We start from the raw sequence: 12,630 nt of genomic DNA, 5'->3' as shown, positions 1-12,630 counted from the left end.
TTTGTATGGTGTCAGATGGGTACTCGATTTATCAGGATGATAGATGGGAGGAGAACTGGGGGCCAGGGTGAAAAAGGTGAAGGGATTAAGAAGTACAAATTGGTAGTTACAGAACGAGCATGGGGATGTAAGGTAAAGCATAGGGAATATAGTCAATAATATGGTAATGACTATATATAGTGCCACGTGGGTACTAGACTAGTCAGGGGGACCATTTCTTAAATTATACAAATGTCTAACCATATGCTGTATACCTGGAATTTATAAAATAATATTGAATGCCAACTGTAACTGAAAAATTAAAAAGGGGGAAAGATGAAGGGCAATAACTGGTCCAAATTTCCAGATATAAAACCAATAAGTCATGGGCATATAATGTATAGAATAGGGAATATAGTCCATAGTATTGTGATAGCGTGGCATGGTGTCAGATGGTTGCTGGACTTACCATAGTAATCACTTTCTTTAGGTATATAAATGTTGAATAACTATTGTGTCACACAAAACTGTATGCTAACTATAGTTTTAATTTAAAAAATCTTTAAAAACACACAAAATGAAGAAATGAAGAAAAAGATAAAAAAACAAGGGTCTGAGAGAGGAGACAGTGTATAGGAAAAGAGAAATACCTAGGGAGGAGGAGGAAAACAGAAACAAGAAGACAATTGGTCAACATGCTTAGAGACCAAAGAGTCCAGTCCAGAGGGAATGTATCCATTAAAATATGGATCTGATACATTACCTAATGTCTGCTCACCATGTAATTAGAAAATAAAGTTCTTTGAAATTTTAACTTATATACTGGCCTTTACACTTTCTTAACAAAGTCAAAATGCATGCAGTGTCTTTATCCTATATCAAGTCTGGGAATTAGCAGATTTCTGAGAATTCTCACTTCCCCGCTCCTCTCCCTGCAGAAATAATGAAATTACCCAGAAGGTTACCTAGATATGAATGAGGAAAGTGGCCTGGAATGAAAGTATAGTAGTTTCCTTGGGACATAGGAACACCTGGAGTATAAAAAAAAAAGAAATAAAAAATAATTATTAAACCCAAATTATAAAACTTCAGGATCTCAGTCCTAAGGAAAAATGCTCACGTCCCAGCCTCCAAAAAATAATCTGGAAAGGTTACAACCCAGGTCTTCTCCCTACCCTTAGGGAGTTGTCACTAGCTAAAGCACAATTCTAAAGGAATAAAAGATGAACTCATAAAGAAAAACATAAAACATCTGACTGAGATCTATAAGCATTAAGAAAGAAGCACAGAAAATGTTATACTTTGCCTATATCTATAAAAGTCTAGAGAAATTTTCAAAATAGAAAAAAAAGCAACACTGAGAATGTTAGGATACATTTCATGAAGAAAGAGAAGATAATGAAATATGAAAACATCAATGTCAAGTAACTAATTACTTTCAGAGGAAAATCAGATAAAGTAAAAAATTGAATCTGATTAATATAAAATTTTTTTATATAAATGAGAGGTGAGAGAATAACAGTAAGAAAGTACCTTTGATTGCACTCCCAGGAAAATAATCATCTGTAGTTAAAATAAATTAATAAAAACCAAGGCAAACAGGATCCAAGAGAATTTATCACAAAATGAGTCTTTTTGGAAAAAAGGAAATAAAAAAAATTGTATTCTAGCAATAAAAAAGCAATAAATAAACCTCAAAAAATAAACCCACAAAAACATGAGAGGCTCACAGACAGGCAGTTGAGGCTTATATGACATCCTGAGCTAAGGCGAAGGGATGATAATATATTTATTTACTTTTTCATACTCCTGGGGCTCCAAAGGGAAGGAGGCCAATTCACAGGAAGATGGGAAGAGAAAAGTTTGGTAAACAAATGTTTGCCAGAGACCATGGTACACAGAGAAGAATGTGAACAAACAGGCCCAACCAGCCTCCTCCAGTTTACCACACCTGGCCCATACTTTTTGTAGTTTTTTATTTTATATCCTTCTCAAACACTGATAAAATAAGTAGAAAAAAATAGCAAAAGTATGGGGAATTGAATAATATGATTAATTTGCTTAAATGAATATTCATGAAAACTACAAACCCATCAACAGAAAATACAAATTTTTCTTGAGCAAATACAAAATGTTCACACAATTCAAATATGCATCAAGCCAGAAAGAAAGCTTACTATAACCCATAATCAATATCATAAAACTATATTTTCTCACTAAAATGTAATAAAATTAGAAAGCAATAACAAACATGGTTTAAAATTACTCATATGTCTGGAAATTTAAATAACACTTGAAGTAAGAATTATATAAAATTTACTATGATACACTTAAAGTTTAATAACAATGAAGTATTTATAGTTCAAAATTGTGAAACAAAGAATACACCAGTGTTATAAATTTTATTCTTTTTTTTTTTTTTAGAAAATAGTAACGCTTAAAAATCATTAAGAAGAACAACTATGCCTTGGAACTTAGAGGTACCAAGGGAACTCCAGTGAAAAAATTAGATATGGTTTCTGCCATACAGAACTTATAGTTTGGTGGAAAAGTAGAGATTATCATAAAATCACACAATTCAAAAATTACAATTGTGATAACTAATGAGATATGTGGAGGAATAGCTATTGTGGTCTGAAGGGTCACACATAAGAATATCACTGACATATGTATTTATAAGATATTTGAAAAGCTTTACAACTTATATAAGTCAATTTATTTCCAAAAGTCTTCACAGAAATTTGATATTCAATAGCATTAAATGAATTTAATGAAAAGCATAGTTGTATTTGATCTTTATCTTTGCTTCTCTGAAACAAGGTTTATGATAACAAACAAAAAATCATTAAGAAAAGACTTAATTAAAAAATATAGACAGGCCAAGAAGCAAGCTGACCCAAACAATATGGATAAAAATAGAAAAGATTAAAACAGATAATGATACAATAGAGAAGTAAAAAATAAAATTAATATGTCTAATAAACAAATGCTGATTCTGTGAGTAAAGTACTAAGACAAATAAATCTGTCACAAAGTGATTAAAAAAACAGGAAAATTCAAATAAACAACCAAATATAAAACAGTGTAAATTATTATATAAAACAGGATAAAATATATATTATTATAGATATAAAATTTATACAATAATGTGAAAAGCTACAAGAAGCACTGTCATAGTCTGGGCTCTTATGAAATACCATAAATAGGGTATCTTACAAACAACAAGAACTTTTTCTCACATTTCTTGAAACCAAGGAGTCCAACATCAATGTGCCAGCCTACTTGGGGTCTGATGAGAGCCATTCTTGTTACAGAGGTGGCCATTTTCTTGCTATGTCTTCACATGGTAACAGGGGTAAGAAATCTTTCTGGGCTCTATTATAAGAGCAATATCCCATTCGGGAGAGCTCTACCCCCATGGCCTAATCATCTACCAAAGTCCCCACCTACTAATACCATTACATTGAGAGGTAGAATTTCAACATATGAATTTTGGGAAACACAAAGATTCATTCCATTACACATACTTTTCTAAGAAATTGGACATTGTCAAAATTGTAAAAAGGGAAATATTGGAAAGTGGAATAAACCAATTTAAAAAACAAAACAAAATAAAACAAGAAAATGTACATTGTAAATTTTCTATACTAGACCTATCATGTAATTTAAAATAAAATTTAACAAAATTAAAAATCAGGCTCAGGTGTTTTTGTGGGGGTGCTCTCAAAGCTGTCACATATAGCTAATGCTTATTTAATTAAATGTCCTCCACAATATACTAAAATAAAATAAAGTTATACAATTCAATATTTACAAAGTAATGTACAATAAGAAGAGAAGCCCATAGCTCCAGTGCACCAAAAAGACAGTCCTTTATTAATTTTACGCAATGAAGGGAATTCTATTTCCATGAATAGGGGATTAGGTAAATCAATTCTAGGCCCAGAATCCTAGACTAGTAGCATTAGAGATATTCTACCACTGGCAGAGTGGAAGGAGGGAGGCACAAATAGGCCACAAATTCAAGGCAGGGATTGACAGCCATGAGGAAAAATTTTAAGAATTTAGAGAAAGCTGTATTCTTAAAGTCCAAGGCCTACAATCTATTTAAGTTTGTGGTTGGACCATGAAAACAGAGAATGTCACCCTCTCAATACCACCAGTCCATTAAAGCACCAAGTAACAAACCACAGCAACCTGCTGCTGCGGAAAGGGGTATATCAGGAACAGAAAGGCCCTCTGTGGATGGCACGCACAGAGAACAAGCTGAACGCTGAACATAGAGCATCAAGACTGAGAAAAAAACAACTAGAACCCCAGGCCCAAGCACAAGGCATCATTGGAGAAATGTGAAGTGTGTGGTACACTGAAGGTAATTAAATATACAACAACAAACCTAGGCCACCATAGACCAAACCTAGACCATCTCCAGACTAGATAAATTCAAACACCAACAATAACAGCTTTTCAGAAGAAACAAGTCCATTTCCAGACTTAATTGTACCTGCCTCGTCTCTTCTGTCTATACCCATGATATCTGTCATTAAATTAAAAATGAGATAGACAAAAAAGCAAGGGACAAAACAGTTCTCATTTTCAAAAGAAAACCATAATTCAATAGTCAAATTAATAAATTTTCCTCTATTTTCTATTCTTGAATAAAGTGTTTCTCAGACTGCAGTTTCGGTATGAGCAATGTGAACCTTATCTTATAACTTGTTAAAACTGGAAACATCAGACCCCCATCTCAGGCTTATTGAATCAGAAAATACAGAATTGGGCCCAGTAAGCTGTTTTAAAAAACTCTCTAGATTATTCTGATACATAGAAGTTTGAAAAACATTATAATAGAGGAAATCACTAAGCCTGTCTACATTTCTTTCCTTGAAACTGTAAAATTTTTAAAAGATAGGGGAAGTGCTGTGTTAATATTAGCATGTGCCAACCTATACAAATTCTTGTGGAATCTAAATGAGAAGGATTTTTTTTTCTCTTGGGCTTTTTATCCCAGCTGAAAATCCTATTAGCTCTATAAAAAGAAAGCTTATGGTAGCTACCGACCCTCCATTTACACATGTGACAAATTTGACTGGTCTACCACAGATGACTTGTTGGAGAACTTTAATCCAATTTCTCAATAAGACTTATTAAAAGGAATATATTAGCTGTATGATTCCTTTACAACACAATTTACTAATGAAAGATAGTACCTTTTAAATGTGAAATAAATGTTAAATGTGTCCTCAGTTTTGGCTTTCCTCTCTAAAATTTAATAATGGTCTCTTTCTAAGACACTTACTAGTGTTATAAGTACTAGAGATTGCTCATAATATTCAACATCTGGAACATATGCTAGCAGACGAACAGCATCTTACAGAAATTCATCAATCATGATGTAAAAGGGCTTACTGCACCATTTCATAAACTCAAGTGGATTTATGAAAAATAGAGATAGAGATAAAATAACCAAAAATCGTGGCTCATGGGTAAAAATGTTCCCATTAAATATACTGTGTTAAATAATATAATGATTAGCATACTACATCAACTTTTATATTGGAGACAGTATATAATACAAAATTATACTATTTAAGACCTAGAAAAAAGTTTTCTCATTCTTAATTTTTTGGAAGACACATGAAAAATCTCTGTAATATTTGTCAATTTCTCCCAAATGTTATACATTCTAGCAAAAAATTGTGTTATAGAAACACTTAGGGTTTTATAGCTAGTTCAGATGTATTACATGGCAATTTAAAAACATCAATTTTATTAATGAAGTAATGGAAATAAATATAATTTAAAAAGATGAATGGCAGTTTAATGTATCTTTACTCCTAAACCACTATGTTGATTATAAAAACAGATACCTTCCCATTTAAGCAGCTAAAGTTTGACTTTACCACTTCCTCTTCTTTCTTCGCCTGTCAAGCTGTTTGGGGAATTAAACAGATGTACAGCCTTCATGGACCAGCATTCATTTTTTTATCTGACATTAAAGACCACTTCTCTTCAGAATCAGTGCTAGGCAAGTGACTGCCATTATTTCTTATTATTTCAAATCCATGTTAACAAACCATTTTGAAATTAGAGAAACGTTTTATGTTCTCTCACACTATAAATTTTCTCAGGTCCTTTCGGGCTCATGTCTTACAAATGTTATGACAATGTAAAAGGCTGCTCTCTGCGCTACCCATTCAGAGAAATCAACAATGTTATTACAAAACAGCTGGTTTAACTACAGGAGAGAACTACAAATTGGCCTCAGGTATGAAACTACTGAGATGGGGTGCAGCAAAACAAGGCGAGATGCTGGGGGAAAACTGTGGCAGCTGCACCAGTGGGAAGGTGGCTTAGGATGTAATAATAGGAAATGTTTTTTAAAAAAAAGGAAAGAAAGAAAAGAAAAGAAAGATCCTGCTAGTAGAAAAACCAACACAGCTCTCACTATTAAGGTGCAATTCTCAGAATGAGAGAATTAGCAGCCTAGTATCTTGGTACTTTATTTGATTTTAAAACTTCTCTTGTAACCCATTTGGGAATTATAAGGAACTAAAGACAGTACTATTTAACTTTTTTAATTAATATTTTCTTAAAGTTATTTTAATCCACAAATCTTTAACATCAAGACTCATCACAGGATAAGTGCTGATTATCTTGGTGTAGTGTTAGAAAGTGTTAAACATCTTCATTGAACATTATTTTTCCATCCTCTATACCATTGCTTGGGAGAGGGAGTGAGAGGTCTTCCCAAATGTAAATATAACAATGAATTCTCCATAATGAAATTCTTCAGAGAACTTGCACTAAATCCAGAATAAAATACATAATCCTAGCATGGTTTCTATGCCCTTCACAATCTGAACTTTGCCTAAACTCTAGCATCAATGCTTTTCTGAAGTTACAGTATAGTGCATTTATACTAAATTTTTACAATTTCTAAAATTTACCATTGTGTTTTATGGCTACATTAGCATTATTGTTCATCTTTTTTTCTATGGAAAAAGACTCTACGGCCCCTCAATTGCCTGTTGAGCTTCTGCCCATATTCAAGTTCTAGTGCAAGAATTTCCTCACCGGTAAAGTCTTTACTGATTCATCCAGATCCAGTTGCTAATTCATTCCTGTGGAATCCTAAAAGCCTGTAACAAAAATTTCTATTTTAGCTCATAACACGGTTATGTGTTTATATGTTTGCCTTTTTAAACTATACTCTTAAGTGCTTTAAGGAGGGGATCTTGTCTTCTATATGTATCTTGAGCACATATCAAAATGGTCACCTCAGAATGGATAATCAAACAATATTTTTTTAAAGATTTTTATTGGGGAATTGGGGGGATGGGAACAGTGCTGGGGAGTTGGGGGAAGGGGAACAGACAAGTTGCTGTCATTTTTGTTCTTCAATCTAGTTGTGGAGGATGTTGCTTCATTGGCCCAAGTTGGCACCGTCATTGCGCTCTTCCCTGGTGAGGCAGATCAGTCGCCGGCTTCTGGACGGCCGCTCACTGCGGCTGCTGGCCGCTCACGCTGGCTGCTGGCTACACACGGTAGCCCATGGCAACCCACTGCCACAGGGGCTGCAGCCTACACCGTCGCCGTTGAGTCACGGCAGCCCAGCTCCAGGTTGAGCTGTTGTTCAGCATCCCAGCTGTAGAGGGCAGTGTCACTGGCCCTCATATGTGGGATCCGAACCGGGGCCCTCTGGCATCCCAAGCCAGTTCTTAACCATCGCGCCACTCGGCCGGCCCCAAACAATATTTTTTGAAAGACTGGATATCCAAGTCCCTTTTTAAAAGCAAGTGCAAAGAGGATGAATATACAAATTCAGAATAGAGTGGTAAAAATTTGTAATAACATTAAGATGATATGTATTTCAACAATTATGTTACTGTTGCTCTTTTTTGTATTTAAGCATTCCTTTCATTCAAGAAAATCATTAGCAATGAGGAAAAAGTATAGCCATGAAAATATAAATATATGAGTAAAAGATAAATATGAACATAAATATGAATATGAATATATATACATTACATATATACATATTTACACATATATATGTTTATGTTGATATTTCTTTACTGTTCACCCATTTCTAAGGTTAAGAAAAAAAAATCCAAATGCCAGTCTTAATTTCTTTTAATCCTCTTCCCTACTTATATCTTATTTTGTACCTCCACAATTCTTTTTGTTTTATTTTTCTTCTTGTTCTCTTCCTGATGAAAGGCAGAAGGATTACAAGTTCATGTCCAGAACTGGATAGCAATATTAGAATTTGTTTAAAGGAGCCATTAGTTTCATTTTTTTACCTCCATTGATAATTTCCCTACTGATAAATGAATTGTATTTTTCACTGATAAATTTGACACCGATACAGGCATATTAGCACAGATCTGTTAGGTGAAATAAATAGGTATTATGCAGTGCTCACTATTATAGTCTTTTTTCCCTCTAACCTCATAAAGAATAAAGTACACTTATTATATTTTGGCAACCATAAATTAATATGTCAGTTTTAGCCTTGTTATATAAATATGCCTAATAACATCATAGGATAGACTCAGGAAAATGTATTCTATCCAATTCCCGAACAACTAAAATAACAAAACTACTCCCCTCAAAAGATGGGTGTAAGTTAATTTTAACATCTTTTGTTTTGTATCTAATGATATTTTATGTTTAATGAATAAGAGCTCATAAGATGAAAATATACTGCAAATGAAAATGGAATTTTAAAAATCACACATATCAGAGTCTTAGAAAATCAAAGTATGCTATATCTTAAATTAAAAACAGTGCATCCAATGTTTTTCACTATGTATTATAATAAAAATATCATATTTTAATAAATGTAATGCTAGAGATAAAATACCAAAAATATGAATTTATGTTTTAAAACTATCATCAGGATATTACCTAATATAATTATTTTCTGCTGGGTTTCTAGCCTGATCAAGTATGTAGTATAGACATCTGGATTTTACTTAGGCAGGGACAACCTGTCTCACATGTCCAATTAATGAATTAGCAGACAATATTCTTGTTGAGATGAAACATCACAGAATAGACAATAATACAGTTGTATGGATTTGTGACACAACTTTACATTGTCATTCATTATTGAATGACCATACACTAAGAATACACCAGATGATAAAATTTATGTCAACTTTAGTGGAGTTTTCTAGAGTCATATCACTGGGCTATACTCAATCTATACAACCAACATCTAGATGAAGACACTGGTGATGCATTGGCTATGTCAGTATATAGTTTGGAAGGGTTGACTGAGCAAGCTGACTGACAGATCAGAATTTTGAAGGATTTTGACTGGTATGAAAACTGAGCCAAATTTAGCAACATTAAAACTGAAAATAATAAATATCAACTTCTGCATATCTTCTGGATGGGGATGTAATCATACAACATATGACCTTCTTTATAAAAATGAGGTTTTGAAAAAAAAAACAAAAGGATGAATAACAGTCCTTTAAGAACCATGTCTCCAACATCCCTGATTCTAAATGCATCTTCGTCCAATCCCCTTGCCTGTTCTGCCATTACCTTCACAGATAAGTAGGATAGAGTTCCTGAGGCTCTCATTGAAATGAGAATAAATCTCTGAACCCTCTGAGGGCAACTTCATAGGGAAACTGCTTTCCTCCTCATTCTTCTAGACCCTACCGCTCACCAAAGAGGAGTGAACCACTTTGCTTTCTGCCAAAAGAGAGAAGTATTCCTGATATCTTTGATGTTCACACTACACATACAGTTCCCTCCCTCTCTCTCTCTCTCTCATCTCAACAACTTGTTTGTTTTTTTGTGGTGCATCAACTTCCAGAAAAGAAAAGCTCTGCTCAAGTGACGGAATGGATACCTTTTAGAAAATGGGTTTTCAGTGATATCAGTGATGAAATAAGTTTGTCTACTACAAGTAGGGAGACAAGAGACAAGGGGAGACAAATGCTGGAGAGTGTGGTTTGGAGCACCTACTAAGAATATGGGACCACATGCCAGGTGTGCAAGGAAGCCATGCATTCTTAATGATGCTAATCTTTGATGATGTGGAGGCCTAATAGATATAAGTTTGTACAATGATAAAGTTTGTAAACTTTATCATGAAATATGTTAGTAAGGCTATTTCATGGTAATTTTTTAGATCTTCAGTCATCTTTTTCAGCTATATGAGGGAACCTGGTTATATTAAACTAAGCTGGTCATACTAAATTAATTTAAAATGCAGTTCACTCAAGAACTCATAAATTGTTGCTACCAAACGTAAATAAAAACATTCTTGAATTATTTTATGATGACAATTATTTAAAGCAATGTATCTCAATTTTCTTGAATGACATTAAAAATAGTACAAATTTTGCTTGACCTGGAAATCTTTGCATTACTATCTTATGCTTTGAAAATAAAAACGTTTCAGTAAAATAAAATTGGTGGTAAAAACTAATAAGCTTAAGATACAATCCTTTATGTAAAAATATAACAAAGATCTTTAGGATAAGAACATCAAATTGATTTAATCATGAAAACAACTGAACTTTCCAATGGATATATTTAGAAGATTATTAGTTTAGAATTGATTTTTAAATAAAAAATCCTCAGTAAAAGATTCTCTTTAAGATTAAAAAGAAAACATTTTAGCCTGCTTTCAAAAATTAACAGTGAAATATGTGCAGGGCAATATGACAGTAACTGAAATGTAAGTGTGTGTGTGTGTGTGTGTGTGTGTGTGTGTGTGTGTGTGTGTGTGTTTAACTGAACTATCATTTCTTTCATTTAAGGAAAGGAAATTCAATTTGTGTTCCACGGAGAAATCAACCATTAGAAAAATGTGTGCTAAATCTTAACCATTAGAACAGAAGTTCTCACTGGGTAGATAGAAAAATAATTCTTTACTTATTAGACTGAGGGAGTTCTTGACCCAAATTGTGGTCCTTTGTCTTCTAGTCTGGGCCACATACAGATAAAGTAACCGAGTACTATTATTTTGGAATAAAGGCTGAAGGAGAGCTTTGTAATTCTTTATATTTCTGAGAGAGGTTGAAATAGCAGTTAGGTCAGGTATTAAGTCTAGGTTTGGTATCATGGACTTTATCACAAGTGACACCATTTGGGGGTCTGTGGTTTTCTCTTTAATGGTGGAAATTGCAGGTTTGTGGAAAAGGAATCTTAAGAAAGAAATGTTCTGTGTAATTAAGCTAGGGTTGGAATGGATTTATTTAAGTTTTTAAAAAAAGATAATTTTTGTCAAAAGCACAGTCTTCTGGTAACTAAGATCAATCTGCCTTCTTGTGGGAGGGACAATAATAAACCTTTCAAGTGCTTTCCCAAGGCTACCTGCACAGCCCCAAGATATGTTCCTGTTCTCCTACCCCTCAGTAACGTGTGTGGGCCCATTACACTGATGATATAATGTTACCATTTGATAACTAGCCTCTGCTTCAGGACAGTTCTCTTCCTGGATCAGGCCCTCTATATAAATTGCTTTAGGCAGTTAATGGGAAAATAGAAAGCTTTTCTGGAGCACTTTGGAATTCATTGTCTTCAGCTTCAAACAATCTACATGCACATTCTGGGGAGACATATTCTGAACCTCTTCACTGCCAATATAAGAATAAAGAATACATCATTTATTTCAGCATTTCTACCAAGGTAGCTTTAAGATAGTACAAAGCAAAATAAATTAGAAAAAAATTATCCACAGCCTTAGAGTGGGTGGGCATTTCTAATGTCTACATCTAACATGATGCTTTACTATCTCCTGATTGGGTCATTGGGCAATAACACTTGGAAAGACTAATGCATTTCTGCTGTCTTTTCTAATAGTTATTAGAGGAGAAGTTCTGGCTTTCATTATGTCTGCGCTTCTGTGAGTCCCACACAGGCGAGCCAAGCCCAGGGTACTGGCTTTCCCTAGGATTGTTGTGGGGAAACCCTATGGAGCCTTTGCATGCTTCACCACTCTGTCTGAAACCAATCTGGACCCTCTGCCTCCTGCTACAGATGAGGATGTCCCCCTTACCCTAGAAATTCTGTGAATCCTTTCATTTCTCCCACCTTTCTTTTGTTTCTTCTGCACTAGCTGACGCCCCATGGGACTAGAAGTGCTGATTAGCCTTTTGCCCTCTCATGAAATATTGTTTTGGTGAAAGGATGCTAAAAATCCAGATTTGATTTGCAGGTTATTTTGAATTGTCAAGGCAAAACTGTTTAGAAATAAGGGTATCATTAGTCTGGGTTTTGAAAGAAATGTTGATTGGAATTGTTGACATTATAGTTACCTGCAAAGAGTTCGAAGTCAAAATCATGGGAATAGATAAAATTCCTCCAGGTAAGTATGCAAAAGTAGAAGAGTGAAAGGAAAATAGCATACAGTGTATCACCAAGAATGAGTGAGTCAAGAGGTTCCTGTGAAGATGAGAAATGAAAAGTGGTTTATGATTTTAAAACTGACAGAAAAACTAGAAAAATACAATGTGGCAGAAACCAACCAACCAACCAAACATACACACACACACACACACACACACACACACACACACACTCACAAGCAAAATACCAGATTTTAAGGAGGAAAGTGTCCAAAGTTGTCTAACTCTGATATAAAATGAAAGACGCAAGCTTGGCATTAGTCTGACTATC

The sequence above is a fragment of the Hipposideros armiger genome, unplaced genomic scaffold (genome assembly GCF_001890085.2).
Source record: "Hipposideros armiger isolate ML-2016 unplaced genomic scaffold, ASM189008v1 scaffold_1221, whole genome shotgun sequence".
Taxonomy (NCBI): Eukaryota; Metazoa; Chordata; class Mammalia; order Chiroptera; family Hipposideridae; genus Hipposideros; species Hipposideros armiger.
Note: the sequence above shows the minus strand (reverse complement) of the source record.